The sequence below is a fragment of the Larus michahellis genome, chromosome 2 (genome assembly GCF_964199755.1).
Source record: "Larus michahellis chromosome 2, bLarMic1.1, whole genome shotgun sequence".
NCBI classification, from domain to species: Eukaryota; Metazoa; Chordata; class Aves; order Charadriiformes; family Laridae; genus Larus; species Larus michahellis.
In genome coordinates, this window is record NC_133897.1 from 120050256 (window position 1) to 120060385 (window position 10130).

General features: G+C 38.8%; 1 protein-coding gene across 6 annotated transcripts in view; it reads right to left on the bottom strand.

Annotated features, from left to right (window-relative positions):
• CHST9 (carbohydrate sulfotransferase 9) overlaps positions 1 to 10130 on the bottom strand; it is a 99582-nt gene that overhangs the window by 25086 nt on the left and 64366 nt on the right. Inside the window, exon 6 of one of the 6 annotated variants that reach the window (XM_074576891.1) lies at positions 5972 to 6157. The exons of the other annotated variants lie outside the window; for them this stretch is intronic. The gene's annotated coding sequence lies outside the window, so the exon portion shown is untranslated. The remainder of the gene's footprint in view (positions 1 to 5971; positions 6158 to 10130) is intronic. 6 annotated transcript variants of the gene reach the window in all.

A 10130-nucleotide genomic window follows, 5' to 3' on the forward strand; every position in this document is an offset into this window, starting at 1 on the left:
ATAATTATTTTCTGCATGCTTGTGTTCTGTTTTTATTTGGTAAATATGAAAATTATGCTTTTTTGGCTAACGCCCTCCCCAACTATCATTTAGGGGAGACTTCTCAAAATGTATTCCTTTGTTCATGGAGTTCATCTTTGGGAGAGATAGAATTTATTCTTGTAACTAATATTTTAACCAAATAGATTGTTGGCAATAGAAGATTAAAGGCGTATGTGTTTTTAGCATTCTCTAATTACATACAAGTTGCTAGGAAAGCAGAGTGTTTGAAATCTCTGGTTAGATCAACACTATTTTGCTCAAAGGTTTGTGGACTTTGAATACTGATGCTTTCCTGTTTCCCAGTACATTTGTTTTTAGGCTATTTTGATTCACTTTAAAGGAATTTTAATAACTTTCTGTTGACAGCATGGACAGCTGGTCTTGAGAATTAGTGAAAATTCACTTGCTGACTGAGGAAGGAAGTGACATCAATGAGTTTCTAAAGTCAGCCCAGGGGAAAAAGTGCGCTCCGCCAGAGTAGCCTTTCATGCCATTGTATTTCCAGTGATGCCTCGAGATGCAAATTGCGTTATCAATCAAACTTACGGTTTCTACCTCAGACAAATATAAAAATGAACAGAAAGTCTGGGAAAGACCTTTGTGGCCATTTCTGACACTGCTAAGGAAAAGGTGAAGAAGAATTTATGGTAGTTCTTTCCTTGTTCACTCTTGGTTCTTTCTTTTGGTGATTTCAGTACTACAGTATCAAGGAAAAGGCAGTTGCAGAAGCGTCCGTAAGATACACCGGTAATGATGACACAGGTTAAACAGGACAGAGATTGTCTAGGCTGTTAAGGATAGAAGAGAGATCAAATTCAAGGTCACCAGCAAATTGAATACTGTGTCCTCCATTTAGTCGCTAGATGATCCTTGTCCTCATCACAGAACAACTACATGAATTTGGCAGAGTCAGCAGTTGTGCTCAGAAGAAGCCAAGGTCTTTAATAACAGGGATGCTGCAAATTAGGGTGGAAATACATTGGCACCATTACATGGGGAAGCCTGCAAAGTCCTGGTGTGTACTGTACTTTTGGTTTAAGGAGAAAAGCTACAAAAAGCAGTGAAAAAACATAAACACATGAAACAACATCTTCTTTCTTAGCCTGAATAGAATATTGCCCTCTTCCTTACTGCTAATAGATCATTACTACGTTAAAAAGAGAAATTCTTTCCAAAACAGCAACTATCAAACAAAAATGTCCCTACACAATTTGGCATAAAAAGATAAAGGATTTTAAAAGGCACAAGAATGTTACGCTGTGACAACACCTACAGCGTTGAAAGGGGGTTCAGTTTCTGGCTGATGGCTAACAGTAGGGCAGTAGAAGGCTTCGCCATTTAAAGTAACCAGAATTTTGTTTGTCCTGCTTTTTTTTTTTTTTTCACAAATCCCGAGAATTCTCTTACAGTGACTCATCACTAATATTTTGTTTTATTTATGGCACCTTCAATTTCAAGAAGGATGCTTCTATGATTCTATTCTATGTTTCTGTTTCGGTGTATCATGATCACTTGTGGTGACCACAGCATTCACTAGAGGGATTCAAGAAGGAACACTAAAGAGCGCGCTCCAAATTCAAAAGACATGAGGCAACGGCACACTGATAAAACCAGAACTGTCAGAACACGATGGCCAGTCCCACAGACAACACCCACGTTACTCTCACGAAATACAGGGGATTCTTGAGACTTGCCAGAAGTTTCATTACCGGTGGACCTACACATGCTAAATTCAAAATTTACAATGTTATATCCAGAGCTACTGCAATGAGGTAGCAGCTTATGCAATACGAATGGATGCAAGAACATCAAACTAACTGGGAATTTTACTGCCATCTGGAAATTTGCATGGAAACTGCCCAGCAGGTAGCTGGTGTAGTGGAAGAGACTTCTGCAATTCAGACTGCATGTGAATGGCTTGTTCTTCTCCTGTATTGCTCTGAAACTTCCTTTTTCCACCTGTTATCTGGCATACTGTTCCTAAGTGGGCTTCACTCATACTTTGATTGAAAAGATGTATTTACCAGTAAAAACTACGATTCTTATTTGCTAAGGCTCTGCTCTCGTACCGCTCTAACTAAGGCTAAACTGGTGCAACTGGATTCCAACAATGTTTTTGCATCAGGACTGGAGAAACAGACCTCCCTCAGTTCATTTTTAGTGATTTTATTCTGTCTCTCCAGGTGCAAAAAGTGTAAAATAATACCTTTATGTGGTTTTCAATGGTTGAGATAAATGGCCTTCTTGGGTTGACCTCAAGCTATATCACTTTAGAATTAAAAAAAAGTATTACAGCAAACATTCTTTAAAAGATTTCTCTGTATTTTCATGCACTAATTAGTGTACTAATTCCTGTTTCCAGGGCAAGTTGGGGTTTTCAATTTTTTTTTGCTTGCTTGTTCTTATTATAAGGATGATTACCTTACTGAGAGCAATAATGTATGTTTTCTAATGTAACTGACCACTGTGAGACACAAGAGCGTGACATAATTGATGCTGTCACGAGGAACTGCAACACCGACTCCTCAGCCTAATGCACACAACCTACACAGAGACCAACACGTAATTATGCACACTATGTCCTGCTTACCTCCATACAAAGGAATGTGATATTTGTGCAGGTTTACAGATTAATCTGCTGTAATTCCTTTTAATGTTAAACTACTTCCAGCTCAAATATAATTAAGATCACCGGGTACAAAAGATTCGGGTTGGAAACGTGAGTACACTCCAACAGAACAAATAACAGCTTGATGTTGTTTCTTATGTTCAAATAGTTGGATACATCAAGGATTTTGACAGCATGTTTGTTCCCTAAGCATGTAGCAAAAGAAAAAAAAAAGGTTTCATTTCAAAAGGCAAAAGACTACTACTGCATTTAATTAGAGTGTAAAATCCCTTAAATACACAGATCTGCCAACTTATGTGACGTGACTGCTACAAGTCCTAGCAACAAAGGATTTATTTTTTTTTTCCTCCCAAAAATCAAATCCTAATTTATACTTCAAGCAACCATCATCAACATCAATAAAATGAAGTCTTTGGAATATAAAGTTTGTTTGCTTAAGTCTTCAGATAATCCTACTAATACTTGTGGCATGTCAGCAAGGCAGGGTACAAACAGAAATTCCGGATCTCTCTCCCCGTTCCAAGTGTCTGAGGGTTTCCAAGCAGACTGAGAAAAGTGGAGAGAATCCCAGGGGGCAAAGGGGACCCCTCAGCCTTGTTCTGAAACAGCCATATGCATAGTCTGAAACAGCCATATTCACTTAACCGCTAGTGGGAACGGCACTACTAGGAAATCTGAAGAGGGAATTCAATATTCTAGTACCAGTTTAATTTTGTTTTTCTAGTTTGTGACAGAAACACTAACAGCTTTAGATTTTGCTTTATTTCTGTAGACCTAAATAAACACATAGGCGACCTATTTGGTTGTGATCCGCCCCACTCTCATCACTGGTTTCCTAAACTACCAGACCGGATTCTGAGAAGCGAAAGGAAACCAAAGCCCTTATTCGTGACAAACTTCTGCAGCAATTTCCCATGACACCACAGCCTGAGGAAGAAACACTCAGATTTGTTTTTCAGACTTAAAACTGAGGTGGTGTGACGCTAACAGATTATCTTCTGTGAAAGCCTGTGACTTGGCACACAAACATTAAAATATTTAGGACAGAACCATACATTTCCTATAAATTATCCGCAGAATCTCTGAGATCTGTAGGCAACACAGCTCCTGCAGATGTGCACAGCATTTTCCTCCTCCTTCTCACAAGGAATTCGAAAACAAACTGCTCATTTATAGCATTGCCTTCTAAACGTAGTTTAGCTTACTTTTGCACCTCTGTGATAATAATGCAACTGAATATGGTTACAGTGGCCTAAAATATATTAATCACATCTTCACGGTATTGCATAATCCTTCTCAGTTGTCACAACGCCAGCTCATAAGTTGCCCTGGCAGTAGGAAATATAAAAAGAAACCCAAGTTGATACTGATTGAAGCAAATGAAGGGAAGTTGGCCATCTCAAAACACTTGAAACTCTCACGGCATTCCAAGGTTTCCGTAGCTAATTTTTCGTGATTACTTTTGATATGAAAACAGACCTTTAATTGTCAGTCTCTAATAAGGATGCAGAACTGTTCCCTGGGAGGTTCAAAGGACCCTGGGAAACTAAACATTTACGAAAGCTCAAGTAGCCAAATGCCTTGTGTTGATTAACATACACCATTCAGTTTCCACCTAACAAAGTCATAACAAGAAGAAACACCAAAGGAAAAAAAAAATTGGACTGACAAAGAAACATTAGTCTTAATAGGACTGAGGGCCCTCATTCATTAATTCTGTTGTGCGTAAAAAGGAGGGGGAGGGTGTAACTCAAATCTGTTCCTGGACCAAATTCTGCATTGACTAACATTGTGTAACTGTACTTCAGGCAATGAGATGTTAGAATATGTTAATTAAATATTTGAAGTTACCTGCCCTCTGCCTCATCAACACTGATAAATATTTTCAAATGACACAGAATTGCCTGGATGTCCACTAACAGCATTAGAAGGCAGACTTGTTTGCCAGTTTTCTTCTAGAAGGTTGTGATTTATACATCTGGGGAAAGGGAAAGCAAAAATTTGTCACCTTTTTCCTTTAAGGATGGAAGATGAGAAATAATGGAAACATGCCAGACAGCGTATTTGGTTTTAACATCAACACAATATTGATATCATGGTTTGGATGGTTTCCAGGTGAACGTCGTGCGTATTTTCAATGCCTATTTGGCATTCATCCTGTATCCAACAACAAGAATAGTTTGTTTCAATTCTGGTTTACAGCTTGCTATGCAACTGCTTGGAAATGCTTTTTCCCTTTATCCAGGTACTTCACAACTGTTTCATATCCCTGCTCTCTTAAGGAACTGAATGGAGCAAATCGTGGATTCCTACTCATCTGCAATTAGTTAGGCAAAGATCAGTTAATTATGGTTTAGCAGATACTTTTCCTCAAATTCTATCACCATCAAATCCTAAGGTAGAAACTGTCTCAGTTCTCACACTGCAAGGGCCATTGCTTTTTTATTTGAAATCACATGGACCACCAACCTCCACTTTCACATTGCTATTTATGTATGGTGCTTTATGTTATGATCATCTAGAGGATAGGTCACATAATCTGTTAAAATGCCTTTTTGACTATGCTACGGTATTGAGCTCAATTGCTTATGTGGTTATCTTCCACAAAACAGGCTTTGACACAAAGGAAGCTGTTTCTACCCCTCAGCTGGTCCATTGCAGTTTCATGTATCACGGTTCTTAGTATGTGTCAAATGAGGGATGGCTGACCCTGATTTTTATCCACTGAAAGAAAACTACCTGGCATTTACTCTGAGAACAGCGCGGTAAGAGCTGTTCATGATGGAAAAGTCCATGGAGAGCAACTAGAGCTTGAATCTACATACTCAGACCCCAGACAGAAATAAAGCCGTGGACATACAGCTATCTCTTTAATATACCCTGTTATGGTTTTAGACAGCTGAAGCTTTGCATTGCACTCACAGTAGGGCTGAAACATTGCAGTAGTTTGGCTTTGGTTTTGGTTCTTGCTTGGTTTCTTTCCATATTAAGAACATATGGTTGCCCCCACCCAGACGAGGAATGTGACTGCAGTTGAAATTTGCAGTCAGATTAACCATGTTGAGGCAAAGCCACACAGAGTCATGACCATCCAATCTGGCATATCCTAAAGAAGGTCCGCTGTTGGTTTTTCACTTGTAGTGAAGAGGAGTTACCCCCAGCTCTGAAGCATGCTATCCCTATATAACCTTAATCAGAACACCCTGGAAACGGTATATGAAAACCAAGGCACCAGTACCAATGGGAAGCAGCATACAAGTTCCTACAGGGTTATGTCCACAGAACTTCATTTTGACTCACCTGCTAGGACAACTGCACCACAAACAGCTGAGCTATAAAGCTTCTCTGGTGTGAATCAGAAGCAGTGGTGTGCAAGATGAGCGCGCAGCAAGCCCAAACAGGGGTGGAAAAATCCAGCTTCTTGGCACTAATTACAAAGTACAGTCCCACAGCAAAGTCTCCATGGGAAGCCTTAGTCTACAGTTTCTGTATTTCAGAAATAAAAAGGAGATGAATTGTCTATAGAACATAAGGCCAGGAAGTGACCAGTGGTGATGAGAGCAAATATTCTTTCAATTTACTACTCATTCTGAGTTATGCCTACATAAATAAATTGTACTTGTTTGAATCTGCCATGTTTCTTTGTTTAAGGTCTAAATTTGCCACTCTAAGGCGTGCTCTTAGCACACTGGCCTCAAATAACTTCTCTGAAATTACTCCATTTGGAAGTCAAATATTCACCAATGAGAATATGACACTTACTCACAGAAAGACACCACTCACGTTTACAAGGAAGATTACATGCATGAGAATCTGCAATTAATCCACTGGTAAATAACAAAGGGGAAAAGGAAAAGGTGAAATAGGAGCCCTATGAAGTAGAACCTTAACACCTGGAAAACTAAAAAAATTCTCTAAACGGGATAATTTATAGTGAAAGAAAACTAGGAGGAGAAAGGTAAAGAGAAACAAAGCCAGAACATAACCTTTCCTAATGCATGGCTCTGAATTAAGATTGGTCAGATACAATAAGTTGCTGCAGGGAGTACAAATTTACCTGTGTTTTGTATAAGTAGAGTATGACCTTTTGCGACCAACTCTTGTGCTTGAATTCAGCTGTAGTTATTGGAAGTCCTTTGTAAAAGGTCATCCACGACTGAGAATATAACATGAATCCAAGATGCCCAAGGGTTCAGGTTTGTGCTACTCAAAAGAAATTCGGGAGAGAGCAGGGGGGTGGGAAACTCAACCACTGCTACAGATTTGGTTCTCAAATGGATTTGGATAGTTTTACAAGACTATTTAATCTAAGTAGTCAATTTCCAATATGCAAATGTGAATTATTAGACAATACGCAGTTTTTTATGCTTGTCATTGATGAGTATGCTACTGAAATATGCCAAAGGAGGTTATATTACCAAATAAGGCTGCTTATTTCCTTATTGCAATTTGAGTCAATTTTTGATGTCTAGAGCACCGTAAAACCTTTTCTTTCCACTGTTTCTCCGTTCTAAGAAAAGATTATGAATGCTCAGTTTTTATTGTTATAAAGAAATAAGGTTCTCAGGTAAAGATGGGAGTTTATAACCATATCAAACATGTCTACCTGTCTTTCTGTATACACAACTTTAGTAATGGTTTGTGTTTTTTTTTAAACAGTACTAAATGGGTGATATTTTAAGGATCTCTTTAGAAGAAGAACCTATAATGATGTACAAGCAATCCTCAACAAGAAAAGTTCAATACACATATAGAAACATTTTAGTTATGTTCTCTGAACATGTTCTTTGAACATCAGGAAATTCAAACTGTATCCTCCATACTGACAAGGTGGTTGACTAGAAAAAAAAAAAGACACAGTAATTTATGGGTTGAAGTAAAAGAAAATTCATTTAAGAGAGAACTGACAGTAGTTATTTAATCAAGACTGTATGAGACCACCTCGCCAAAAATCCAAAATCAACTCTGTAGGCCAGTCTGCAAAGGATTCACCATCACTATATTAGAGCACATTTAAGCTTTTACAAACAAAAAATCTTGTATGCTTAATGTCTTCAAAGCCAAACCTGCAGCTCAAGCTTGTAATCTGCCCTACCACTAACTTTGGCTAGCCAAGTAGCAACAGAGTGTACATTGCACATACTGTGGCTAATTGCAGCCACCTCCTTTCCCACAGGTGAAGCGCCCTGATGCTCCAAGCCTCACAAACAGCATCACACTCTGCTTTGGCAGGAGTCTTCTGCTTACTTTAGAAATGCCCATTGTGCTTCCCTCCGCATGCCATCCTTGCTACACCAACTTGGATATTGGCTGTGCTCAAAAGTGGAAAGTGGCAGGGGTGATGAAGCAAGTTCAGCCGGAGAAATCATGATGAGAATTGAACTCACATATGTCACTGAAAACACGGTTAAATGTTTCCTTTTAATTAAACAGAGATGGAAAATAACAGCAGTGAGGTGGTACCCAGTACCCAGGAACTGCAAAGTACCCCAACGCCAAAAGCATAAATGATGCACTGTATCAACTTGATCACTCGGGCAGAGCTTAAGCAGACCTTCTCAGGTACAGCACACCTTGTTCATGTACAAAGGGTAAACTGTCAAATGGGCTTTAAAGCCACACCTGCAGGTTTTGTACACGCAAGCATTTTCTGCCCACAAAATATATTGCTGCTGCTTGCAAAGGACCGTATGTGTGTACCAAAAGCTGATACCTAGGTACAATTTGCATCCATAAAACATGCAGGTGCAGTTTTATGGAGACCTACGAGAAGAACGTGACCATGTAGAACACAACTACTATTTACAAAGCAGCCTTCAGACAACAAGCTGAGTAATCTTCCCATAGGATGTGACATGCCAAGCACAGCAAGGGGAGGTAAATTTTGCAGCTGAAATCACAGCCATGTTCATGACTGGCAGACTGATTTAAGAGACAAGTCTACCCAGTCCTGGTTTGCAAACCACGGGTGTGTACTAATAGTGGTAGCGATGATGATACCCCAACTGAGGATAAAATGAATGTGTCTTCTGCAAGGGCGAAACAGGAATTCTGAGAGAGTCCTTACCACCAAGTGATTCAAAAAATTTTTTTATGACCGAAATAACGCACGCTGTTTATTTTTCCCCAGTGAACTGTATTCTTTTTCAGGCATTAAAAAAAGAATCCTGCATGCCTGATGTGAATCAGCATGTGAATTACTGACCAAGTTAGCTTCAGTAAGTACTAAGTGACACATTCATAATACGGTGCCTTTATTCACATGTAAATTACTAATTTCTACTGCACTGAGCACTCAGGATGAGATATTTCTCTATTCTTCTGACAAGGGAACACAGTCAATATTGTATCTGATTATCAACAAAACTTGTTACTGGCTTTTTGCTAACTGCAGGGAAAGGTCTCACATATTTACACAGATTAAGGGGAAAAGGCATATTTCCATTTAGCTTATTATTAGTGTTTATTTATAATGGGCACAATTCTTTATATGAAATCTAATTAAAGAATGTGAAAAGAAACACAACAGAAAGGTGGAAAAATTCTCTTCAGATTAGGAAGTATTTTGGACTAACGCCACACCAATTGCTCTTACTTGAATAATTAGTGAAGAGTAAAAAACCCAATTTGACAGGACTGAATTTCCTGCCTTCTGAGGGATCTAAAAAAAAAAGTGATAATTGAGCATCCACCCCACACATAACTTTTGAGCTTCACTAACATATTGACCTATTGCTATAATGAAAGTATTTTGTGTAATTTGGATTGTTTAAAATATAAAGCCTAGATCCAATTATTGCAAGTATATGAGAAGCAAATCTTCAGAAAAATTAATTTTACGTCTTGGCTGGCAGTGAAAGGAGTGGCCAGCATCTTTAAACAGATGGTTAATTAGATGTACAGGCAGAGACTCTGGAATAGCAGAGCTGCAAACAGCTCAGAGTTTCAGATTTCTTCTGTTCACACAAACATATCGGTAATGTCTTTACTTTCAATAATACTTTTTGTCCCCTTGGATTACAGGTAACTAGCTCCTAGGATCACAGAAGAAAATAATGGAAACACCACTGGTTTCTACTGTATAGCACCAAACAAGTTAAACATAGTAATAAACCCACTGGAATAATGGAAGCTAGACTTATAGATCACAGGAGAAAGCCATACAGACACAAAGAAAATAAGTCATAAAGAAATCCCTCAACTTTTAATTCTCATTTCTGAGAAGAGGATAGACCAATTCTATTAATGCAACGTGGACTCCTATTTCTTTGCTGGAAAACAAATGGCGTCACGCAACCACCTACTCATATTCAACACCCAAATAATCTTAGCTAAAAATACCACTTCAGAGAAGCTACAGACACACAACTTTTCTTAGGGTTTGGTTTCATGACTGGCTTAAGCTGCTCAATGCCTGGCAAAAACAGACAGCCCAGCTCTTGCCGCAGTGTAGTGATGA